This window comes from Hyla sarda, unplaced genomic scaffold, assembly GCF_029499605.1.
Source record: "Hyla sarda isolate aHylSar1 unplaced genomic scaffold, aHylSar1.hap1 scaffold_1634, whole genome shotgun sequence".
NCBI classification, from domain to species: domain Eukaryota; kingdom Metazoa; phylum Chordata; class Amphibia; order Anura; family Hylidae; genus Hyla; species Hyla sarda.
Window position 1 is genome coordinate 19,986 of NW_026608271.1, and position 23,869 is coordinate 43,854.

A 23,869-nucleotide genomic window follows, 5' to 3' on the forward strand; every position below is an offset into this window, starting at 1 on the left:
ACCAGGACCCTTAGCACTTTTAAAATGCCATTCAATGCCACGGGCTAGATGTAAACTGCAGATGACCATGTTGTGGTAGTTACCATGGATACCCAAGTGATGTGTGAGCTAACACATAGGCCCAACAGATTCCAAGAAGGCCAGAATCACCAGCGGCACCACCATCGATTGTCAGGTCACCCGGATTCAGCAAATACCAGAGTCCAAAATGATGCAGGTTTATACTGTTAATTTTCAGTTTATCGTTACAGTTGGTGTTATTCCATGTCGGAAGGGACGCAGCTACAGCCAGTGGGGTAACTAGAGACAGGCAGGCAGCTATGTGCAACAAAGGTAGGCGTGTTGTTTTCATATGCAGATCTGAAATATTGTCTTATATGCAAGAGGAGGAGTGATGGGGGTTCAGGCAAAAGCCAGGCTATGGATTGCATTGCTAAATGCTCCATCAGAGTGCAATGGTCGCCTGTCCTTTTTTTAAGTGATGATGTGGGTTTAGCCTGTGCTGTATGTATGTATGGGTGGCTGACTGCCACCCACCCAGAGAGTGTATGGGAGGCTGGTTGGCTGCCAGCCTTTCTTCCATTCCTATGAGTAATGTGAGTGCTCATGAAGGGGACATGGTTGGGTCCACCCCTTTCCTGGTTATCCCCTCTAGGCCTTTTGGCTTAGATCAAGTGTAAAAAAAGAAAGGATCTTGCAACAGATCGCATCCTGAGGCACGTTTTTTTTTTGTGTGAATACTTGCACTTGGGTGACTTGTGAGCACATACTGATACATACGTTCCCTATTTGGGGACCATAAATTAAATGGATTTTTGAGAAAGGGAGCTGATTTGGAAGCTTGCTTCTGTCGCCCTATGCATTGACCCGATGTGGCAGTATCTTCGGGTAGTGAACAGTGCACCACCCCATTCCAGTGTTAAACAAGAAAGATTCTCATTTAATCCTCCGTGGGTGAGAATTTGAGTTTGAGAATTGGAGACCAAAATGATGAGTTGCACTGACTGGTTTATGAACGTCTATTCATTTAGCGTTTTAATGACCATGTTTGCACACTGATTGGTGTAAAAAAATAAAATAAAACTAAATAATAATAATCTAGCACACCTGTGCAGGTATGACATGACATGACAGGTAGCTGTCTTGTGGGTGGTGCTGAATCCTGTTAAATGACGTGAGGGTCTCATGCCTATACACAAGGGTGTGTCATTGCTGTTGCTTGACCATGCATTGGTTTCTGTGGTCAGTGAATGATAAAAACAAAATTTACCATCCATTGATGGATGGGAAATCCGCCATGAGGCATTTGTTTTTAGAAACTGCTGCTCACAACCAATGTTGCAATGGAGTGTCTCCATCTGCTGGTGGTATTGGAAAGGCATTAGTGCTATGACAGGGTCTGAAGAAGAAGAAGAAGAAGACGGAAAAAAATATATATAAAAAGAAAAAGAGAGAGAGAGAGAGAGACTGACTTAGTGAGCGAGTGAGTGAGAGAGTGAGAGTGAGTGAGAGTGAATGAGTGAGTGAGTGATTGAGTGAGTTAGTGAGTGAGAACAAATGAGTTAAAGCAAGTGAGTGAGAGAGATCGAATGAATGAAAGTCTGAATGACAGAAAGAAAAAAGGATGAAGAAAGAAGCATGAAGAAAAAAAAATGTATATGGAGTTGCTGACATGAGTGCAATCTACAAAGCCGTTGAGGCTGATCCTCATGGGAGGATTATTGCACCAGGACCCTTAGCACTTTTAAAATGCCATTCAATGCCACGGGCTAGATGTAAACTGCAGATGACCATGTTGTGGTAGTTACCATGGATACCCAAGTGATGTGTGAGCTAACACATAGGCCCAACAGATTCCAAGAAGGCCAGAATCACCAGCGGCACCACCATCGATTGTCAGGTCACCCGGATTCAGCAAATACCAGAGTCCAAAATGATGCAGGTTTATACTGTTAATTTTCAGTTTATCGTTACAGTTGGTGTTATTCCATGTCGGAAGGGACGCAGCTACAGCCAGTGGGGTAACTAGAGACAGGCAGGCAGCTATGTGCAACAAAGGTAGGCGTGTTGTTTTCATATGCAGATCTGAAATATTGTCTTATATGCAAGAGGAGGAGTGATGGGGGTTCAGGCAAAAGCCAGGCTATGGATTGCATTGCTAAATGCTCCATCAGAGTGCAATGGTCGCCTGTCCTTTTTTTAAGTGATGATGTGGGTTTAGCCTGTGCTGTATGTATGTATGGGTGGCTGACTGCCACCCACCCAGAGAGTGTATGGGAGGCTGGTTGGCTGCCAGCCTTCCTTCCATTCCTATGAGTAATGTGAGTGCTCATGAAGGGGACATGGTTGGGTCCACCCCTTTCCCGGTTATCCCCTCTAGGCCTTTTGGCTTAGATCAAGTGTAAAAAAAGAAAGGATCTTGCGACAGATCGCATCCTGAGGCACGTTTTTTTTTGTGTGAATACTTGCACTTGGGTGACTTGTGAGCACATACTGATACATACGTTCCCTATCTGGGGACCATAAATTAAATGGATTTTTGAGAAAGGGAGCTGATTTGGAAGCTTGCTTCTGTTGCCCTATGCATTGACCCGATGTGGCAGTATCTTCGGGTAGTGAACAGTGCACCACCCCATTCCAGTGTTAAACAAGAAAGATTCTCATTTAATCCTCCGTGGGTGAGAATTTGAGTTTGAGAATTGGAGACCAAAATGATGAGTTGCACTGACTGGTTTATGAACGTCTATTCATTTAGCGTTTTAATGACCATGTTTGCACACTGATTGGTGTAAAAAAATAAAATAAAACTAAATAATAATAATCTAGCACACCTGTGCAGGTTTGACATGACATGACAGGTAGCTGTCTTGTGGGTGGTGCTGAATCCTGTTAAATGACGTGAGGGTCTCATGCCTATACACAAGGGTGTGTCATTGCTGTCGCTTGACCATGCATTGGTTTCTGTGGTCAGTGAATGATAAAAACAAAATTTACCATCCATTGATGGATGGGAAATCCGCCATGAGGCATTTGTTTTTAGAAACTGCTGCTCACAACCAATGTTGCAATGGAGTGTCTCCATCTGCTGGTGGTATTGGAAAGGCATTAGTGCTATGACAGGGTCTGAAGAAGAAAAAGAAGAAGAAGAAGAAGACGGAAAAAAATATATATAAAAAGAAAAAGAGAGAGAGAGAGAGAGAGAGAGACTGACTTAGTGAGCGAGTGAGTGAGAGAGTGAGAGTGAGTGAGAGTGAATGAGTGAGTGAGTGATTGAGTGAGTGAGTGAGTGAGTGAGAACAAATGAGTTAAAGCAAGTGAGTGAGAGAGATCGAATGAATGAAAGTCTGAATGACAGAAAGAAAAAAGGATGAAGAAAGAAGCATGAAGAAAAAAAAATGTATATGGAGTTGCTGACATGAGTGCAATCTACAAAGCCGTTGAGGCTGATCCTCATGGGAGGATTATTGCACCAGGACCCTTAGCACTTTTAAAATGCCATTCAATGCCACGGGCTAGATGTAAACTGCAGATGACCATGTTGTGGTAGTTACCATGGATACCCAAGTGATGTGTGAGCTAACACATAGGCCCAACAGATTCCAAGAAGGCCAGAATCACCAGCGGCACCACCATCGATTGTCAGGTCACCCGGATTCAGCAAATACCAGAGTCCAAAATGATGCAGGTTTATACTGTTAATTTTCAGTTTATTGTTACAGTTGGTGTTATTCCATGTCGGAAGGGACGCAGCTACAGCCAGTGGGGTAACTAGAGACAGGCAGGCAGCTATGTGCAACAAAGGTAGGCGTGTTGTTTTCATATGCAGATCTGAAATATTGTCTTATATGCAAGAGGAGGAGTGATGGGGGTTCAGGCAAAAGCCAGGCTATGGATTGCATTGCTAAATGCTCCATCAGAGTGCAATGGTCGCCTGTCCTTTTTTTAAGTGATGATGTGGGTTTAGCCTGTGCTGTATGTATGTATGGGTGGCTGACTGCCACCCACCCAGAGAGTGTATGGGAGGCTGGTTGGCTGCCAGCCTTCCTTCCATTCCTATGAGTAATGTGAGTGCTCATGAAGGGGACATGGTTGGGTCCACCCCTTTCCCGGTTATCCCCTCTAGGCCTTTTGGCTTAGATCAAGTGTAAAAAAAGAAAGGATCTTGCGACAGATCGCATCCTGAGGCACGTTTTTTTTTGTGTGAATACTTGCACTTGGGTGACTTGTGAGCACATACTGATACATACGTTCCCTATCTGGGGACCATAAATTAAATGGATTTTTGAGAAAGGGAGCTGATTTGGAAGCTTGCTTCTGTCGCCCTATGCATTGACCCGATGTGGCAGTATCTTCGGGTAGTGAACAGTGCACCACCCCATTCCAGTGTTAAACAAGAAAGATTCTCATTTAATCCTCCGTGGGTGAGAATTTGAGTTTGAGAATTGGAGACCAAAATGATGAGTTGCACTGACTGGTTTATGAACGTCTATTCATTTAGCGTTTTAATGACCATGTTTGCACACTGATTGGTGTAAAAAAATAAAATAAAACTAAATAATAATAATCTAGCACACCTGTGCAGGTTTGACATGACATGACAGGTAGCTGTCTTGTGGGTGGTGCTGAATCCTGTTAAATGACGTGAGGGTCTCATGCCTATACACAAGGGTGTGTCATTGCTGTCGCTTGACCATGCATTGGTTTCTGTGGTCAGTGAATGATAAAAACAAAATTTACCATCCATTGATGGATGGGAAATCCGCCATGAGGCATTTGTTTTTAGAAACTGCTGCTCACAACCAATGTTGCAATGGAGTGTCTCCATCTGCTGGTGGTATTGGAAAGGCATTAGTGCTATGACAGGGTCTGAAGAAGAAGAAGAAGAAGACGGAAAAAAATATATATAAAAAGAAAAAGAGAGAGAGAGAGAGAGAGAGACTGACTTAGTGAGCGAGTGAGTGAGAGAGTGAGAGTGAGTGAGAGTGAATGAGTGAGTGAGTGATTGAGTGAGTGAGTGAGTGAGTGAGAACAAATGAGTTAAAGCAAGTGAGTGAGAGAGATCGAATGAATGAAAGTCTGAATGACAGAAAGAAAAAAGGATGAAGAAAGAAGCATGAAGAAAAAAAAATGTATATGGAGTTGCTGACATGAGTGCAATCTACAAAGCCGTTGAGGCTGATCCTCATGGGAGGATTATTGCACCAGGACCCTTAGCACTTTTAAAATGCCATTCAATGCCACGGGCTAGATGTAAACTGCAGATGACCATGTTGTGGTAGTTACCATGGATACCCAAGTGATGTGTGAGCTAACACATAGGCCCAACAGATTCCAAGAAGGCCAGAATCACCAGCGGCACCACCATCGATTGTCAGGTCACCCGGATTCAGCAAATACCAGAGTCCAAAATGATGCAGGTTTATACTGTTAATTTTCAGTTTATTGTTACAGTTGGTGTTATTCCATGTCGGAAGGGACGCAGCTACAGCCAGTGGGGTAACTAGAGACAGGCAGGCAGCTATGTGCAACAAAGGTAGGCGTGTTGTTTTCATATGCAGATCTGAAATATTGTCTTATATGCAAGAGGAGGAGTGATGGGGGTTCAGGCAAAAGCCAGGCTATGGATTGCATTGCTAAATGCTCCATCAGAGTGCAATGGTCGCCTGTCCTTTTTTTAAGTGATGATGTGGGTTTAGCCTGTGCTGTATGTATGTATGGGTGGCTGACTGCCACCCACCCAGAGAGTGTATGGGAGGCTGGTTGGCTGCCAGCCTTCCTTCCATTCCTATGAGTAATGTGAGTGCTCATGAAGGGGACATGGTTGGGTCCACCCCTTTCCCGGTTATCCCCTCTAGGCCTTTTGGCTTAGATCAAGTGTAAAAAAAGAAAGGATCTTGCGACAGATCGCATCCTGAGGCACGTTTTTTTTTGTGTGAATACTTGCACTTGGGTGACTTGTGAGCACATACTGATACATACGTTCCCTATCTGGGGACCATAAATTAAATGGATTTTTGAGAAAGGGAGCTGATTTGGAAGCTTGCTTCTGTCGCCCTATGCATTGACCCGATGTGGCAGTATCTTCGGGTAGTGAACAGTGCACCACCCCATTCCAGTGTTAAACAAGAAAGATTCTCATTTAATCCTCCGTGGGTGAGAATTTGAGTTTGAGAATTGGAGACCAAAATGATGAGTTGCACTGACTGGTTTATGAACGTCTATTCATTTAGCGTTTTAATGACCATGTTTGCACACTGATTGGTGTAAAAAAATAAAATAAAACTAAATAATAATAATCTAGCACACCTGTGCAGGTTTGACATGACATGACAGGTAGCTGTCTTGTGGGTGGTGCTGAATCCTGTTAAATGACGTGAGGGTCTCATGCCTATACACAAGGGTGTGTCATTGCTGTCGCTTGACCATGCATTGGTTTCTGTGGTCAGTGAATGATAAAAACAAAATTTACCATCCATTGATGGATGGGAAATCCGCCATGAGGCATTTGTTTTTAGAAACTGCTGCTCACAACCAATGTTGCAATGGAGTGTCTCCATCTGCTGGTGGTATTGGAAAGGCATTAGTGCTATGACAGGGTCTGAAGAAGAAGAAGAAGAAGAAGAAGACGGAAAAAAATATATATAAAAAGAAAAAGAGAGAGAGAGAGAGAGAGACTGACTTAGTGAGCGAGTGAGTGAGAGAGTGAGAGTGAGTGAGAGTGAATGAGTGAGTGAGTGATTGAGTGAGTGAGTGAGTGAGTGAGAACAAATGAGTTAAAGCAAGTGAGTGAGAGAGATCGAATGAATGAAAGTCTGAATGACAGAAAGAAAAAAGGATGAAGAAAGAAGCATGAAGAAAAAAAAATGTATATGGAGTTGCTGACATGAGTGCAATCTACAAAGCCGTTGAGGCTGATCCTCATGGGAGGATTATTGCACCAGGACCCTTAGCACTTTTAAAATGCCATTCAATGCCACGGGCTAGATGTAAACTGCAGATGACCATGTTGTGGTAGTTACCATGGATACCCAAGTGATGTGTGAGCTAACACATAGGCCCAACAGATTCCAAGAAGGCCAGAATCACCAGCGGCACCACCATCGATTGTCAGGTCACCCGGATTCAGCAAATACCAGAGTCCAAAATGATGCAGGTTTATACTGTTAATTTTCAGTTTATTGTTACAGTTGGTGTTATTCCATGTCGGAAGGGACGCAGCTACAGCCAGTGGGGTAACTAGAGACAGGCAGGCAGCTATGTGCAACAAAGGTAGGCGTGTTGTTTTCATATGCAGATCTGAAATATTGTCTTATATGCAAGAGGAGGAGTGATGGGGGTTCAGGCAAAAGCCAGGCTATGGATTGCATTGCTAAATGCTCCATCAGAGTGCAATGGTCGCCTGTCCTTTTTTTAAGTGATGATGTGGGTTTAGCCTGTGCTGTATGTATGTATGGGTGGCTGACTGCCACCCACCCAGAAAGTGTATGGGAGGCTGGTTGGCTGCCAGCCTTCCTTCCATTCCTATGAGTAATGTGAGTGCTCATGAAGGGGACATGGTTGGGTCCACCCCTTTCCCGGTTATCCCCTCTAGGCCTTTTGGCTTAGATCAAGTGTAAAAAAAAGAAAGGATCTTGCGACAGATCGCATCCTGAGGCACGTTTTTTTTTTTGTGTGAATACTTGCACTTGGGTGACTTGTGAGCACATACTGATACATACGTTCCCTATTTGGGGACCATAAATTAAATGGATTTTTGAGAAAGGGAGCTGATTTGGAAGCTTGCTTCTGTCGCCCTATGCATTGACCCGATGTGGCAGTATCTTCGGGTAGTGAACAGTGCACCACCCCATTCCAGTGTTAAACAAGAAAGATTCTCATTTAATCCTCCGTGGGTGAGAATTTGAGTTTGAGAATTGGAGACCAAAATGATGAGTTGCACTGACTGGTTTATGAACGTCTATTCATTTAGCGTTTTAATGACCATGTTTGCACACTGATTGGTGTAAAAAAATAAAATAAAACTAAATAATAATAATCTAGCACACCTGTGCAGGTTTGACATGACATGACAGGTAGCTGTCTTGTGGGTGGTGCTGAATCCTGTTAAATGACGTGAGGGTCTCATGCCTATACACAAGGGTGTGTCATTGCTGTTGCTTGACCATGCATTGGTTTCTGTGGTCAGTGAATGATAAAAACAAAATTTACCATCCATTGATGGATGGGAAATCCGCCATGAGGCATTTGTTTTTAGAAACTGCTGCTCACAACCAATGTTGCAATGGAGTGTCTCCATCTGCTGGTGGTATTGGAAAGGCATTAGTGCTATGACAGGGTCTGAAGAAGAAGAAGAAGACGGAAAAAAATATATATAAAAAGAAAAAGAGAGAGAGAGAGAGAGACTGACTTAGTGAGCGAGTGAGTGAGAGAGTGAGAGTGAGTGAGAGTGAATGAGTGAGTGAGTGATTGAGTGAGTTAGTGAGTGAGAACAAATGAGTTAAAGCAAGTGAGTGAGAGAGATCGAATGAATGAAAGTCTGAATGACAGAAAGAAAAAAGGATGAAGAAAGAAGCATGAAGAAAAAAAATGTATATGGAGTTGCTGACATGAGTGCAATCTACAAAGCCGTTGAGGCTGATCCTCATGGGAGGATTATTGCACCAGGACCCTTAGCACTTTTAAAATGCCATTCAATGCCACGGGCTAGATGTAAACTGCAGATGACCATGTTGTGGTAGTTACCATGGATACCCAAGTGATGTGTGAGCTAACACATAGGCCCAACAGATTCCAAGAAGGCCAGAATCACCAGCGGCACCACCATCGATTGTCAGGTCACCCGGATTCAGCAAATACCAGAGTCCAAAATGATGCAGGTTTATACTGTTAATTTTCAGTTTATCGTTACAGTTGGTGTTATTCCATGTCGGAAGGGACGCAGCTACAGCCAGTGGGGTAACTAGAGACAGGCAGGAAGCTATGTGCAACAAAGGTAGGCGTGTTGTTTTCATATGCAGATCTGAAATATTGTCTTATATGCAAGAGGAGGAGTGATGGGGGTTCAGGCAAAAGCCAGGCTATGGATTGCATTGCTAAATGCTCCATCAGAGTGCAATGGTCGCCTGTCCTTTTTTTAAGTGATGATGTGGGTTTAGCCTGTGTTGTATGTATGTATGGGTGGCTGACTGCCACCCACCCAGAGAGTGTATGGGAGGCTGGTTGGCTGCCAGCCTTCCTTCCATTCCTATGAGTAATGTGAGTGCTCATGAAGGGGACATGGTTGGGTCCACCCCTTTCCCGGTTATCCCCTCTAGGCCTTTTGGCTTAGATCAAGTGTAAAAAAAAGAAAGGATCTTGCGACAGATCGCATCCTGAGGCACGTTTTTTTGTGTGTGAATACTTGCACTTGGGTGACTTGTGAGCACATACTGATACATACGTTCCCTATCTGGGGACCATAAATTAAATGGATTTTTGAGAAAGGGAGCTGATTTGGAAGCTTGCTTCTGTCGCCCTATGCATTGACCTGATGTTGCAGTATCTTCGGGTAGTGAACAGTGCACCACCCCATTCCAGTGTTAAACAAGAAAGATTCTCATTTAATCCTCCGTGGGTGAGAATTTGAGTTTGAGAATTGGAGACCAAAATGATGAGTTGCACTGACTGGTTTATGAACGTCTATTCATTTAGCGTTTTAATGACCATGTTTGCACACTGATTGGTGTAAAAAAATAAAATAAAACTAAATAATAATAATCTAGCACACCTGTGCAGGTTTGACATGACATGACAGGTAGCTGTCTTGTGGGTGGTGCTGAATCCTGTTAAATGACGTGAGGGTCTCATGCCTATACATAAGGGTGTGTCATTGCTGTTGCTTGACCATGCATTGGTTTCTGTGGTCAGTGAATGATAAAAACAAAATTTACCATCCATTGATGGATGGGAAATCCGCCATGAGGCATTTGTTTTTAGAAACTGCTGCTCACAACCAATGTTGCAATGGAGTGTCTCCATCTGCTGGTGGTATTGGAAAGGCATTAGTGCTATGACAGGGTCTGAAGAAGAAGAAGAAGAAGAAGAAGACGGAAAAAAATATATATAAAAAGAAAAAGAGAGAGAGAGAGAGAGACTGACTTAGTGAGCGAGTGAGTGAGAGAGTGAGAGTGAGTGAGAGTGAATGAGTGAGTGAGTGATTGAGTGAGTGAGTGAGTGAGTGAGAACAAATGAGTTAAAGCAAGTGAGTGAGAGAGATCGAATGAATGAAAGTCTGAATGACAGAAAGAAAAAAGGATGAAGAAAGAAGCATGAAGAAAAAAAAATGTATATGGAGTTGCTGACATGAGTGCAATCTACAAAGCCGTTGAGGCTGATCCTCATGGGAGGATTATTGCACCAGGACCCTTAGCACTTTTAAAATGCCATTCAATGCCACGGGCTAGATGTAAACTGCAGATGACCATGTTGTGGTAGTTACCATGGATACCCAAGTGATGTGTGAGCTAACACATAGGCCCAACAGATTCCAAGAAGGCCAGAATCACCAGCGGCACCACCATCGATTGTCAGGTCACCCGGATTCAGCAAATACCAGAGTCCAAAATGATGCAGGTTTATACTGTTAATTTTCAGTTTATCGTTACAGTTGGTGTTATTCCATGTCGGAAGGGACGCAGCTACAGCCAGTGGGGTAACTAGAGACAGGCAGGCAGCTATGTGCAACAAAGGTAGGCGTGTTGTTTTCATATGCAGATCTGAAATATTGTCTTATATGCAAGAGGAGGAGTGATGGGGGTTCAGGCAAAAGCCAGGCTATGGATTGCATTGCTAAATGCTCCATCAGAGTGCAATGGTCGCCTGTCCTTTTTTTAAGTGATGATGTGGGTTTAGCCTGTGCTGTATGTATGTATGGGTGGCTGACTGCCACCCACCCAGAGAGTGTATGGGAGGCTGGTTGGCTGCCAGCCTTCCTTCCATTCCTATGAGTAATGTGAGTGCTCATGAAGGGGACATGGTTGGGTCCACCCCTTTCCCGGTTATCCCCTCTAGGCCTTTTGGCTTAGATCAAGTGTAAAAAAAGAAAGGATCTTGCGACAGATCGCATCCTGAGGCAGGTTTTTTTTTTTGTGTGAATACTTGCACTTGGGTGACTTGTGAGCACATACTGATACATACGTTCCCTATCTGGGGACCATAAATTAAATGGATTTTTGAGAAAGGGAGCTGATTTGGAAGCTTGCTTCTGTCGCCCTATGCATTGACCCGATGTGGCAGTATCTTCGGGTAGTGAACAGTGCACCACCCCATTCCAGTGTTAAACAAGAAAGATTCTCATTTAATCCTCCGTGGGTGAGAATTTGAGTTTGAGAATTGGAGACCAAAATGATGAGTTGCACTGACTGGTTTATGAACGTCTATTCATTTAGCGTTTTAATGACCATGTTTGCACACTGATTGGTGTAAAAAAATAAAATAAAACTAAATAATAATAATCTAGCACACCTGTGCAGGTTTGACATGACATGACAGGTAGCTGTCTTGTGGGTGGTGCTGAATCCTGTTAAATGACGTGAGGGTCTCATGCCTATACACAAGGGTGTGTCATTGCTGTTGCTTGACCATGCATTGGTTTTTGTGGTCAGTGAATGATAAAAACAAAATTTACCATCCATTGATGGATGGGAAATCCGCCATGAGGCATTTGTTTTTAGAAACTGCTGCTCTCAACCAATGTTGCAATGGAGTGTCTCCATCTGCTGGTGGTATTGGAAAGGCATTAGTGCTATGACAGGGTCTGAAGAAGAAGAAGAAGAAGACGGAAAAAAATATATATAAAAAGAAAAAGAGAGAGAGAGAGAGAGAGACTGACTTAGTGAGCGAGTGAGTGAGAGAGTGAGAGTGAGTGAGAGTGAATGAGTGAGTGAGTGATTGAGTGAGTGAGTGAGTGAGAACAAATGAGTTAAAGCAAGTGAGTGAGAGAGATCGAATGAATGAAAGTCTGAATGACAGAAAGAAAAAAGGATGAAGAAAGAAGCATGAAGAAAAAAAAATGTATATGGAGTTGCTGACATGAGTGCAATCTACAAAGCCGTTGAGGCTGATCCTCATGGGAGGATTATTGCACCAGGACCCTTAGCACTTTTAAAATGCCATTCAATGCCACGGGCTAGATGTAAACTGCAGATGACCATGTTGTGGTAGTTACCATGGATACCCAAGTGATGTGTGAGCTAACACATAGGCCCAACAGATTCCAAGAAGGCCAGAATCACCAGCGGCACCACCATCGATTGTCAGGTCACCCGGATTCAGCAAATACCAGAGTCCAAAATGATGCAGGTTTATACTGTTAATTTTCAGTTTATCGTTACAGTTGGTGTTATTCCATGTCGGAAGGGACGCAGCTACAGCCAGTGGGGTAACTAGAGACAGGCAGGCAGCTATGTGCAACAAAGGTAGGCGTGTTGTTTTCATATGCAGATCTGAAATATTGTCTTATATGCAAGAGGAGGAGTGATGGGGGTTCAGGCAAAAGCCAGGCTATGGATTGCATTGCTAAATGCTCCATCAGAGTGCAATGGTCGCCTGTCCTTTTTTTAAGTGATGATGTGGGTTTAGCCTGTGCTGTATGTATGTATGGGTGGCTGACTGCCACCCACCCAGAGAGTGTATGGGAGGCTGGTTGGCTGCCAGCCTTCCTTCCATTCCTATGAGTAATGTGAGTGCTCATGAAGGGGACATGGTTGGGTCCACCCCTTTCCCGGTTATCCCCTCTAGGCCTTTTGGCTTAGATCAAGTGTAAAAAAAGAAAGGATCTTGCGACAGATCGCATCCTGAGGCACGTTTTTTTTTTTGTGTGAATACTTGCACTTGGGTGACTTGTGAGCACATACTGATACATACGTTCCCTATCTGGGGACCATAAATTAAATGGATTTTTGAGAAAGGGAGCTGATTTGGAAGCTTGCTTCTGTCGCCCTATGCATTGACCCGATGTGGCAGTATCTTCGGGTAGTGAACAGTGCACCACCCCATTCCAGTGTTAAACAAGAAAGATTCTCATTTAATCCTCCGTGGGTGAGAATTTGAGTTTGAGAATTGGAGACCAAAATGATGAGTTGCACTGACTGGTTTATGAACGTCTATTCATTTAGCGTTTTAATGACCATGTTTGCACACTGATTGGTGTAAAAAAATAAAATAAAACTAAATAATAATAATCTAGCACACCTGTGCAGGTTTGACATGACATGACAGGTAGCTGTCTTGTGGGTGGTGCTGAATCCTGTTAAATGACGTGAGGGTCTCATGCCTATACACAAGGGTGTGTCATTGCTGTTGCTTGACCATGCATTGGTTTCTGTGGTCAGTGAATGATAAAAACAAAATTTACCATCCATTGATGGATGGGAAATCCGCCATGAGGCATTTGTTTTTAGAAACTGCTGCTCACAACCAATGTTGCAATGGAGTGTCTCCATCTGCTGGTGGTATTGGAAAGGCATTAGTGCTATGACAGGGTCTGAAGAAGAAGAAGAAGAAGAAGAAGACGGAAAAAAATATATATAAAAAGAAAAAGAGAGAGAGAGAGAGACTGACTTAGTGAGCGAGTGAGTGAGAGAGTGAGAGTGAGTGAGAGTGAATGAGTGAGTGAGTGATTGAGTGAGTGAGTGAGTGAGTGAGAACAAATGAGTTAAAGCAAGTGAGTGAGAGAGATCGAATGAATGAAAGTCTGAATGACAGAAAGAAAAAAGGATGAAGAAAGAAGCATGAAGAAAAAAAAATGTATATGGAGTTGCTGACATGAGTGCAATCTACAAAGCCGTTGAGGCTGATCCTCATGGGAGGATTATTGCACCAGGACCCTTAGCACTTTTAAAATGCCATTCAATGCCACGGGCTAGATGTAAACTGCAGATGACCATGTTGTGGTAGTTACCATGGATACCCAAGTGATGTGTGAGCTAACACATAGGCCCAACAGATTCCAAGAAGGCCAGAATCACCAGCGGCACCACCATCGATTGTCAGGTCACCCGGATTCAGCAAATACCAGAGTCCAAAATGATGCAGGTTTATACTGTTAATTTTCAGTTTATCGTTACAGTTGGTGTTATTCCATGTCGGAAGGGACGCAGCTACAGCCAGTGGGGTAACTAGAGACAGGCAGGCAGCTATGTGCAACAAAGGTAGGCGTGTTGTTTTCATATGCAGATCTGAAATATTGTCTTATATGCAAGAGGAGGAGTGATGGGGGTTCAGGCAAAAGCCAGGCTATGGATTGCATTGCTAAATGCTCCATCAGAGTGCAATGGTCGCCTGTCCTTTTTTTAAGTGATGATGTGGGTTTAGCCTGTGCTGTATGTATGTATGGGTGGCTGACTGCCACCCACCCAGAGAGTGTATGGGAGGCTGGTTGGCTGCCAGCCTTCCTTCCATTCCTATGAGTAATGTGAGTGCTCATGAAGGGGACATGGTTGGGTCCACCCCTTTCCCGGTTATCCCCTCTAGGCCTTTTGGCTTAGATCAAGTGTAAAAAAAGAAAGGATCTTGCGACAGATCGCATCCTGAGGCACGTTTTTTTTTGTGTGAATACTTGCACTTGGGTGACTTGTGAGCACATACTGATACATACGTTCCCTATCTGGGGACCATAAATTAAATGGATTTTTGAGAAAGGGAGCTGATTTGGAAGCTTGCTTCTGTCGCCCTATGCATTGACCCGATGTGGCAGTATCTTCGGGTAGTGAACAGTGCACCACCCCATTCCAGTGTTAAACAAGAAAGATTCTCATTTAATCCTCCGTGGGTGAGAATTTGAGTTTGAGATTTGGAGACCAAAATGATGAGTTGCACTGACTGGTTTATGAACGTCTATTCATTTAGCGTTTTAATGACCATGTTTGCACACTGATTGGTGTAAAAAAATAAAATAAAACTAAATAATAATAATCTAGCACACCTGTGCAGGTTTGACATGACATGACAGGTAGCTGTCTTGTGGGTGGTGCTGAATCCTGTTAAATGACGTGAGGGTCTCATGCCTATACACAAGGGTGTGTCATTGCTGTTGCTTGACCATGCATTGGTTTCTGTGGTCAGTGAATGATAAAAACAAAATTTACCATCCATTGATGGATGGGAAATCCGCCATGAGGCATTTGTTTTTAGAAACTGCTGCTCACAACCAATGTTGCAATGGAGTGTCTCCATCTGCTGGTGGTATTGGAAAGGCATTAGTGCTATGACAGGGTCTGAAGAAGAAGAAGAAGACGGAAAAAAATATATATAAAAAGAAAAAGAGAGAGAGAGAGAGAGAGAGACTGACTTAGTGAGCGAGTGAGTGAGAGAGTGAGAGTGAGTGAGAGTGAATGAGTGAGTGAGTGATTGAGTGAGTGAGTGAGTGAGTGAGAACAAATGAGTTAAAGCAAGTGAGTGAGAGAGATCGAATGAATGAAAGTCTGAATGACAGAAAGAAAAAAGGATGAAGAAAGAAGCATGAAGAAAAAAAAATGTATATGGAGTTGCTGACATGAGTGCAATCTACAAAGCCGTTGAGGCTGATCCTCATGGGAGGATTATTGCACCAGGACCCTTAGCACTTTTAAAATGCCATTCAATGCCACGGGCTAGATGTAAACTGCAGATGACCATGTTGTGGTAGTTACCATGGATACCCAAGTGATGTGTGAGCTAACACATAGGCCCAACAGATTCCAAGAAGGCCAGAATCACCAGCGGCACCACCATCGATTGTCAGGTCACCCGGATTCAGCAAATACCAGAGTCCAAAATGATGCAGGTTTATACTGTTAATTTTCAGTTTATCGTTACAGTTGGTGTTATTCCATGTCGGAAGGGACGCAGCTACAGCCAGTGGGGTAACTAGAGACAGGCAGGCAGCTATGTGCAACAAAGGTAGGCGTGTTGTTTTCATATGCAGATCTGAAATATTGTCTTATATGCAAGAGGAGGAGTGATGGGGGTTCAGGCAAAAGCCAGGCTATGGATTGCATTGCTAAATGCTCCATCAGAGTGCAATGGTCGCCTGTCCTTTTTTTAAGTGATGATGTGGGTTTAGCCTGTGCTGTATGTATGTATGGGTGGCTGACTGCCACCCACCCAGAGAGTGTATGGGAGGCTGGTTGGCTGCCAGCCTTCCTTCCATTCCTATGAGTAATGTGAGTGCTCATGAAGGGGACATGGTTGGGTCCACCCCTTTCCCGGTTATCCCCTCTAGGCCTTTTGGCTTAGATCAAGTGTTAAAAAAGAAAGGATCTTGCGACAGATCGCATCCTGAGGCACGTTTTTTTTTGTGTGAATACTTGCACTTGGGTGACTTGTGAGCACATACTGATACATACGTTCCCTATCTGGGGACCATAAATTAAATGGATTTTTGAGAAAGGGAGCTGATTTGGAAGCTTGCTTCTGTCGCCCTATGCATTGACCCGATGTGGCAGTATCTTCGGGTAGTGAACAGTGCACCACCCCATTCCAGTGTTAAACAAGAAAGATTCTCATTTAATCCTCCGTGGGTGAGAATTTGAGTTTGAGAATTGGAGACCAAAATGATGAGTTGCACTGACTGGTTTATGAACGTCTATTCATTTAGCGTTTTAATGACCATGTTTGCACACTGATTGGTGTAAAAAAATAAAATAAAACTAAATAATAATAATCTAGCACACCTGTGCAGGTTTGACATGACATGACAGGTAGCTGTCTTGTGGGTGGTGCTGAATCCTGTTAAATGACGTGAGGGTCTCATGCCTATACACAAGGGTGTGTCATTGCTGTTGCTTGACCATGCATTGGTTTCTGTGGTCAGTGAATGATAAAAACAAAATTTACCATCCATTGATGGATGGGAAATCCGCCATGAGGCATTTGTTTTTAGAAACTGCTGCTCACAACCAATGTTGCAATGGAGTGTCTCCATCTGCTGGTGGTATTGGAAAGGCATTAGTGCTATGACAGGGTCTGAAGAAGAAGAAGAAGAAGAAGACGGAAAAAAATATATATAAAAAGAAAAAGAGAGAGAGAGAGACTGACTTAGTGAGCGAGTGAGTGAGAGAGTGAGAGTGAGTGAGAGTGAATGAGTGAGTGAGTGATTGAGTGAGTGAGTGAGTGAGTGAGTGAGAACAAATGAGTTAAAGCAAGTGAGTGAGAGAGATCGAATGAATGAAAGTCTGAATGACAGAAAGAAAAAAGGATGAATAAAGAAGCATGAAGAAAAAAAAATGTATATGGAGTTGCTGACATGAGTGCAATCTACAAAGCCGTTGAGGCTGATCCTCATGGGAGGATTATTGCACCAGGACCCTTAGCACTTTTAAAATGCCATTCAATGCCACGGGCTAGATGTAAACTGCAGATGACCATGTTGTGGTAGTTACCATGGATACCCAAGTGATGTGTGAGCTAACACATAGGCCCAACAGATTCCAAGAAGGCCAGAATCACCAGCGGCACCACCATCGATTGTCAGGTCACCCGGATTCAGCAAATACCAGAGTCCAAAATGATGCAGGTTTATACTGTTAATTTTCAGTTTATCGTTACAGTTGGTGTTATTCCATGTTGGAAGGGACGCAGCTACAGCCAGTGGGGTAACTAGAGACAGGCAGGCAGCTATGTGCAACAAAGGTAGGCGTGTTGTTTTCATATGCAGATCTGAAATATTGTCTTATATGCAAGAGGAGGAGTGATGGGGGTTCAGGCAAAAGCCAGGCTATGGATTGCATTGCTAAATGCTCCATCAGAGTGCAATGGTCGCCTGTCCTTTTTTTAAGTGATGATGTGGGTTTAGCCTGTGCTGTATGTATGTATGGGTGGCTGACTGCCACCCACCCAGAGAGTGTATGGGAGGCTGGTTGGCTGCCAGCCTTCCTTCCATTCCTATGAGTAATGTGAGTGCTCATGAAGGGGACATGGTTGGGTCCACCCCTTTCCCGGTTATCCCCTCTAGGCCTTTTGGCTTAGATCAAGTGTAAAAAAAGAAAGGATCTTGCGACAGATCGCATCCTGAGGCACGTTTTTTTTTTGTGTGAATACTTGCACTTGGGTGACTTGTGAGCACATACTGATACATACGTTCCCTATCTGGGGACCATAAATTAAATGGATTTTTGAGAAAGGGAGCTGATTTGGAAGCTTGCTTCTGTCGCCCTATGCATTGACCCGATGTGGCAGTATCTTCGGGTAGTGAACAGTGCACCACCCCATTCCAGTGTTAAACAAGAAAGATTCTCATTTAATCCTCCGTGGGTGAGAATTTGAGTTTGAGAATTGGAGACCAAAATGATGAGTTGCACTGACTGGTTTATGAACGTCTATTCATTTAGCGTTTTAATGACCATGTTTGCACACTGATTGGTGTAAAAAAAATAAAATAAAACTAAATAATAATAATCTAGCACACCTGTGCAGGTTTGACATGACATGACAGGTAGCTGTCTTGTGGGTGGTGCTGAATCCTGTTAAATGACGTGAGGGTCTCATGCCTATACACAAGGGTGTGTCATTGCTGTTGCTTGACCATGCATTGGTTTCTGTGGTCAGTGAATGATAAAAACAAAATTTACCATCCATTGATGAATGGGAAATCCGCCATGAGGCATTTGTTTTTAGAAACTGCTGCTCACAACCAATGTTGCAATGGAGTGTCTCCATCTGCTGGTGGTATTGGAAAGGCATTAGTGCTATGACAGGGTTTGAAGAAGAAGAAGAAGAAGAAGACGGAAAAAAATATATATAAAAAGAAAAAGAGAGAGAGAGAGACTGACTTAGTGAGCGAGTGAGTGAGAGAGTGAGAGTGAGTGAGAGTGAATGAGTGAGTGATTGAGTGAGTGAGTGAGTGAGAACAAATGAGTTAAAGCAAGTGAGTGAGAGAGATCGAATGAATGAAAGTCTGAATGACAGAAAGAAAAAAGGATGAAGAAAGAAACATGAAGAAAAAAAAATGTATATGGAGTTGCTGACATGAGTGCAATCTACAAAGCCGTTGAGGCTGATCCTCATGGGAGGATTATTGCACCAGGACCCTTAGCACTTTTAAAATGCCATTCAATGCCACGGGCTAGATGTAAACTGCAGATGACCATGTTGTGGAAGTTACCATGGATACCCAAGTGATGTGTGAGCTAACACATAGGCCCAACAGATTCCAAGAAGGCCAGAATCACCAGCGGCACCACCATCGATTGTCAGGTCACCCGGATTCAGCAAATACCAGAGTCCAAAATGATGCAGGTTTATACTGTTAATTTTCAGTTTATCGTTACAGTTGGTGTTATTCCATGTCGGAAGGGACGCAGCTACAGCCAGTGGGGTAACTAGAGACAGGCAGGCAGCTATGTGCAACAAAGGTAGGCGTGTTGTTTTCATATGCAGATCTGAAATATTGTCTTATATGCAAGAGGAGGAGTGATGGGGGTTCAGGCAAAAGCCAGGCTATGGATTGCATTGCTAAATGCTCCATCAGAGTGCAATGGTCACCTGTCCTTTTTTTAAGTGATGATGTGGGTTTAGCCTGTGCTGTATGTATGTATGGGTTGCTGACTGCCACCCACCCAGAGAGTGTATGGGAGGCTGGTTGGCTGCCAGCCTTCCTTCCATTCCTATGAGTAATGTGAGTGCTCATGAAGGGGACATGGTTGGGTCCACCTCTTTCCCGGTTATCCCCTCTAGGCCTTTTGGCTTAGATCAAGTGTTAAAAAAGAAAGGATCTTGCGACAGATCGCATCCTGAGGCACGTTTTTTTTTGTGTGAATACTTGCACTTGGGTGACTTGTGAGCACATACTGATACATACGTTCCCTATCTGGGGACCATAAATTAAATGGATTTTTGAGAAAGGGAGCTGATTTGGAAGCTTGCTTCTGTCGCCCTATGCATTGACCCGATGTGGCAGTATCTTTGGGTAGTGAACAGTGCACCACCCCATTCCAGTGTTAAACAAGAAAGATTCTCATTTAATCCTCCGTGGGTGAGAATTTGAGTTTGAGAATTGGAGACCAAAATGATGAGTTGCACTGACTGGTTTATGAACGTCTATTCATTTAGCGTTTTAATGACCATGTTTGCACACTGATTGGTGTAAAAAAATAAAATAAAACTAAATAATAATAATCTAGCACACCTGTGCAGGTTTGACATGACATGACAGGTAGCTGTCTTGTGGGTGGTGCTGAATCCTGTTAAATGACGTGAGGGTCTCATGCCTATACACAAGGGTGTGTCATTGCTGTTGCTTGACCATGCATTGGTTTCTGTGGTCAGTGAATGATAAAAACAAAATTTACCATCCATTGATGGATGGGAAATCCGCCATGAGGCATTTGTTTTTAGAAACTGCTGCTCACAACCAATGTTGCAATGGAGTGTCTCCATCTGCTGGTGGTATTGGAAAGGCATTAGTGCTATGACAGGGTCTGAAGAAGAAGAAGAAGAAGACGGAAAAAAATATATATAAAAAGAAAAAGAGAGAGAGAGAGAGACTGACTTAGTGAGCGAGTGAGTGAGAGAGTGAGAGTGAGTGAGAGTGAATGAGTGAGTGAGTGATTGAGTGAGTGAGTGAGTGAGTGAGTGAGAACAAATGAGTTAAAGCAAGTGAGTGAGAGAGATCGAATGAATGAAAGTCTGAATGACAGAAAGAAAAAAGGATGAAGAAAGAAGCATGAAGAAAAAAAAATGTATATGGAGTTGCTGACATGAGTGCAATCTACAAAGCCGTTGAGGCTGATCCTCATGGGAGGATTATTGCACCAGGACCCTTAGCACTTTTAAAATGCCATTCAATGCCACGGGCTAGATGTAAACTGCAGATGACCATGTTGTGGTAGTTACCATGGATACCCAAGTGATGTGTGAGCTAACACATAGGCCCAACAGATTCCAAGAAGGCCAGAATCACCAGCGGCACCACCATCGATTGTCAGGTCACCCGGATTCAGCAAATACCAGAGTCCAAAATGATGCAGGTTTATACTGTTAATTTTCAGTTTATCGTTACAGTTGGTGTTATTCCATGTCGGAAGGGACGCAGCTACAGCCAGTGGGGTAACTAGAGACAGGCAGGCAGCTATGTGCAACAAAGGTAGGCGTGTTGTTTTCATATGCAGATCTGAAATATTGTCTTATATGCAAGAGGAGGAGTGATGGGGGTTCAGGCAAAAGCCAGGCTATGGATTGCATTGCTAAATGCTCCATCAGAGTGCAATGGTCGCCTGTCCTTTTTTTAAGTGATGATGTGGGTTTAGCCTGTGCTGTATGTATGTATGGGTGGCTGACTGCCACCCACCCAGAGAGTGTATGGGAGGCTGGTTGGCTGCCAGCCTTCCTTCCATTCCTATGAGTAATGTGAGTGCTCATGAAGGGGACATGGTTGGGTCCACCCCTTTCCCGGTTATCCCCTCTAGGCCTTTTGGCTTAGATCAAGTGTAAAAAAAGAAAGGATCTTGCGACAGATCGCATCCTGAGGCACGTTTTTTTTTGTGTGAATACTTGCACTTGGGTGACTTGTGAGCACATACTGATACATACGTTCCCTATCTGGGGACCATAAATTAAATGGATTTTTGAGAAAGGGAGCTGATTTGGAAGCTTGCTTCTGTCGCCCTATGCATTGACCCAATGTGGCAGTATCTTCGGGTAGTGAACAGTGCACCACCCCATTCCAGTGTTAAACAAGAAAGATTCTCATTTAATCCTCCGTGGGTGAGAATTTGAGTTTGAGAATTGGAGACCAAAATGATGAGTTGCACTGACTGGTTTATGAACGTCTATTCATTTAGCGTTTTAATGACCATGTTTGCACACTGATTGGTGTAAAAAAATAAAATAAAACTAAATAATAATAATCTAGCACACCTGTGCAGGTTTGACATGACATGACAGGTAGCTGTCTTGTGGGTGGTGCTGAATCCTGTTAAATGACGTGAGGGTCTCATGCCTATACACAAGGGTGTGTCATTGCTGTTGCTTGACCATGCATTGGTTTCTGTGGTCAGTGAATGATAAAAACAAAATTTACCATCCATTGATGGATGGGAAATCCGCCATGAGGCATTTGTTTTTAGAAACTGCTGCTCACAACCAATGTTGCAATGGAGTGTCTCCATCTGCTGGTGGTATTGGAAAGGCATTAGTGCTATGACAGGGTCTGAAGAAGAAGAAGAAGACGGAAAAAAATATATATAAAAAGAAAAAGAGAGAGAGAGAGAGAGAGAGACTGACTTAGTGAGCGAGTGAGTGAGAGAGTGAGAGTGAGTGAGAGTGAATGAGTGAGTGAGTGATTGAGTGAGTGAGTGAGTGAGTGAGAACAAATGAGTTAAAGCAAGTGAGTGAGAGAGATCGAATGAATGAAAGTCTGAATGACAGAAAGAAAAAAGGATGAAGAAAGAAGCATGAAGAAAAAAAAATGTATATGGAGTTGCTGACATGAGTGCAATCTACAAAGCCGTTGAGGCTGATCCTCATGGGAGGATTATTGCACCAGGACCCTTAGCACTTTTAAAATGCCATTCAATGCCACGGGCTAGATGTAAACTGCAGATGACCATGTTGTGGTAGTTACCATGGATACCCAAGTGATGTGTGAGCTAACACATAGGCCCAACAGATTCCAAGAAGGCCAGAATCACCAGCGGCACCACCATCGATTGTCAGGTCACCCGGATTCAGCAAATACCAGAGTCCAAAATGATGCAGGTTTATACTGTTAATTTTCAGTTTATCGTTACAGTTGGTGTTATTCCATGTCGGAAGGGACGCAGCTACAGCCAGTGGGGTAACTAGAGACAGGCAGGCAGCTATGTGCAACAAAGGTAGGCGTGTTGTTTTCATATGCAGATCTGAAATATTGTCTTATATGCAAGAGGAGGAGTGATGGGGGTTCAGGCAAAAGCCAGGCTATGGATTGCATTGCTAAATGCTCCATCAGAGTGCAATGGTCGCCTGTCCTTTTTTTAAGTGATGATGTGGGTTTAGCCTGTGCTGTATGTATGTATGGGTGGCTGACTGCCACCCACCCAGAGAGTGTATGGGAGGCTGGTTGGCTGCCAGCCTTCCTTCCATTCCTATGAGTAATGTGAGTGCTCATGAAGGGGACATGGTTGGGTCCACCCCTTTCCCGGTTATCCCCTCTAGGCCTTTTGGCTTAGATCAAGTGTAAAAAAAGAAAGGATTTTGCGACAGATCGCATCCTGAGGCACGTTTTTTTTTGTGTGAATACTTGCACTTGGGTGACTTGTGAGCACATACTGATACATACGTTCCCTATCTGGGGACCATAAATTAAATGGATTTTTGAGAAAGGGAGCTGATTTGGAAGCTTGCTTCTGTCGCCCTATGCATTGACCTGATGTGGCAGTATCTTCGGGTAGTGAACAGTGCACCACCCCATTCCAGTGTTAAACAAGAAAGATTCTCATTTAATCCTCCGTGGGTGAGAATTTGAGTTTGAGAATTGGAGACCAAAATGATGAGTTGCACTGACTGGTTTATGAACGTCTATTCATTTAGCGTTTTAATGACCATGTTTGCACACTGATTGGTGTAAAAAAATAAAATAAAACTAAATAATAATAATCTAGCACACCTGTGCAGGTTTGACATGACATGACAGGTAGCTGTCTTGTGGGTGGTGCTGAATCCTGTTAAATGACGTGAGGGTCTCATGCCTATACACAAGGGTGTGTCATTGCTGTTGCTTGACCATGCATTGGTTTCTGTGGTCAGTGAATGATAAAAACAAAATTTACCATCCATTGATGGATGGGAAATCCGCCATGAGGCATTTGTTTTTAGAAACTGCTGCTCACAACCAATGTTGCAATGGAGTGTCTCCATCTGCTGGTGGTATTGG

General features: G+C 43.5%; 14 pseudogenes; all 14 read left to right on the forward strand.

Moving 5' to 3' along the window:
* The first annotated feature begins 644 nt into the window (after nt 1-644).
* On the forward strand, nt 645-909 carry LOC130311415 (U2 spliceosomal RNA; annotated as a pseudogene).
* Nucleotides 910-2,369: 1,460 nt separating this feature from the next.
* LOC130311405 (U2 spliceosomal RNA) lies at nt 2,370-2,633 on the forward strand (annotated as a pseudogene).
* Nucleotides 2,634-4,112: 1,479 nt separating this feature from the next.
* Nucleotides 4,113-4,376, forward strand: LOC130311408 (U2 spliceosomal RNA; annotated as a pseudogene).
* A 1,468-nt stretch (nt 4,377-5,844) lies between these two features.
* Nucleotides 5,845-6,108, forward strand: LOC130311410 (U2 spliceosomal RNA; annotated as a pseudogene).
* A 1,472-nt stretch (nt 6,109-7,580) lies between these two features.
* Nucleotides 7,581-7,847, forward strand: LOC130311426 (U2 spliceosomal RNA; annotated as a pseudogene).
* Nucleotides 7,848-9,303: 1,456 nt separating this feature from the next.
* On the forward strand, nt 9,304-9,568 carry LOC130311403 (U2 spliceosomal RNA; annotated as a pseudogene).
* A 1,470-nt stretch (nt 9,569-11,038) lies between these two features.
* LOC130311432 (U2 spliceosomal RNA) lies at nt 11,039-11,304 on the forward strand (annotated as a pseudogene).
* A 1,462-nt stretch (nt 11,305-12,766) lies between these two features.
* LOC130311430 (U2 spliceosomal RNA) lies at nt 12,767-13,032 on the forward strand (annotated as a pseudogene).
* Nucleotides 13,033-14,500: 1,468 nt separating this feature from the next.
* LOC130311411 (U2 spliceosomal RNA) lies at nt 14,501-14,764 on the forward strand (annotated as a pseudogene).
* Nucleotides 14,765-16,229: 1,465 nt separating this feature from the next.
* On the forward strand, nt 16,230-16,493 carry LOC130311434 (U2 spliceosomal RNA; annotated as a pseudogene).
* Nucleotides 16,494-17,960: 1,467 nt separating this feature from the next.
* LOC130311421 (U2 spliceosomal RNA) lies at nt 17,961-18,225 on the forward strand (annotated as a pseudogene).
* A 1,456-nt stretch (nt 18,226-19,681) lies between these two features.
* LOC130311446 (U2 spliceosomal RNA) lies at nt 19,682-19,945 on the forward strand (annotated as a pseudogene).
* A 1,466-nt stretch (nt 19,946-21,411) lies between these two features.
* On the forward strand, nt 21,412-21,675 carry LOC130311449 (U2 spliceosomal RNA; annotated as a pseudogene).
* Nucleotides 21,676-23,140: 1,465 nt separating this feature from the next.
* Nucleotides 23,141-23,404, forward strand: LOC130311438 (U2 spliceosomal RNA; annotated as a pseudogene).
* Nucleotides 23,405-23,869: the final 465 nt, after the last annotated feature.